The sequence below is a fragment of the Cryptomeria japonica genome, unplaced genomic scaffold (genome assembly GCF_030272615.1).
Source record: "Cryptomeria japonica unplaced genomic scaffold, Sugi_1.0 HiC_scaffold_55, whole genome shotgun sequence".
Classification (NCBI taxonomy): Eukaryota; Viridiplantae; Streptophyta; class Pinopsida; order Cupressales; family Cupressaceae; genus Cryptomeria; species Cryptomeria japonica.
Genome location: NW_026728877.1, coordinates 937 through 2,500, shown reverse-complemented (window position 1 = coordinate 2,500; position 1,564 = coordinate 937). Strand labels below are relative to the sequence as shown.

Genomic DNA, 1,564 nt, shown 5'->3' with positions numbered 1-1,564 from the left:
AAATTCTATAATCTCAACTTTTTTTGCCTTTTCAGGAAACTTTTGAATGGAGCGCATCATTGGTGCGCTCCGAAGTGTGCTCCAAGGTGCGCACCTCTGGTGTGCTCCAAAGCTCTCTCTAGCTGCGTGCACCTGCCCCGGCCGCGCACCCGGCCCCGCCCAGCTTCGCTCACCTGTCCCGGGCGTCTGGTGCGGAACCTTAGAGTAAGAAACATCACCGTGCACCTTGGCCAACGTGCGCGACTCGACCGAGCGCGCACTGGCCGAGGTGCACACCGATTTCACCTGGGTGCGCGCGCAGCACCTCGGGCGCACCGGGGTGCGCGCACAACGCCCGGGTTGCACCGTGGCCTGTGTGCTCGGGGCGCCTCGGGTGCGCGCTCGGTGTCGCCCCCGCGCGCGCGGTAGTGCGGGCAGCGCACCCCGGCCCGGCCCGGCCCCGACGAGAACGCAAACGGGCAAAAGGTTTATTCAAATAGCATTGCGACGCCCGGCGAAAAACTAAAAAAGGGTGCAACACCGGGACTTCCCGGGAGGTCACCCATCCCAGTACTACTCCGGCCCAAGCGCGCTTAACTGCGGAGTTCTGATGGGATCCGGTGCACTAACGCTGGTATGATCGCACCCGTTATGAGCTTGTCGCAGTGTGTACTTAGCAAACCGCGACCCACGTGCGAATCCACCCCGGCCACCCACCCCCGTCGAGGTGCACACCCTCCCTCGCGAAGTGCGCCCCGTTCGCCAAGTGTGAGCCCTGCCCGGGTGCGCGCACCTTGCTAGGGCGTCGGGTGTGCACCCGGCCCGGCCTACGTGCGTGCACCTGGACGGGGCGTCGTGTGCGTGCAGTGTCCCGTCTGCAACGCGGTGCCCACACACCACCTCGGGCGCAACGACCTGCGCTCACATGTGGGCCGAGTGCACCTTGGTGCATGTTCGGGGCGCCTCGGGTGCACGCTCGATCTTGCCCCGGTGCACCAAGGCGCTCGGTTTGCCCCGGGTGCGCACTTGGTGCAAGGTGGGCACCCAAAATAGGGATCAAGCACCAAAACACAAGTTTCGGGATGCAAAATGGGACCCAAGGACCACAAATGCGTTCCAAGACCCATGATGGGTCCACGAGAACAAAAATGTGTTCCGAGACTTAATAAACAAATATTGGGTTTTAGGAGAAGAAACATGCTCTGATGCCCAAAACGAGAATCGACCCCGAAAAGGCCACAGGCCAAAAGTGGGATGCGAGACAAAAAAAAATGGGACCCGAGGACCAAAATTGGGTTCCCAGGTCGAAGACAGGGCAACCGGACAAGAAACGACCTCTAAGGCTCGAAATGAGTCCCGACGACTAAAACTTGACAAGAAGCACCCATCAGGCACCCAACTCGACACCCATGGGATGCCGACCCACCCGGGCTTCCACCTAGCACACCTTGGCACCCACCCACCCTCGCACCCAACCTCGCACCCAACTTAGCACCTTTGAACCCACATTGGCACTCACCCTGACCCTGGCACCTTGGAACCCACATTGGCACTCACCTTGACCCTGGCACCCACCTTTGCACTC

General features: G+C 61.0%; 1 non-coding gene across 1 annotated transcript; it reads right to left on the bottom strand.

Moving 5' to 3' along the window:
* Positions 1 to 508: 508 nt before the first annotated feature.
* Positions 509 to 627, bottom strand: LOC131863063 (5S ribosomal RNA). Its single transcript, XR_009361998.1, has one exon. It is a non-coding gene; the product is annotated as a 5S ribosomal RNA (ribosomal RNA).
* Positions 628 to 1,564: the final 937 nt, after the last annotated feature.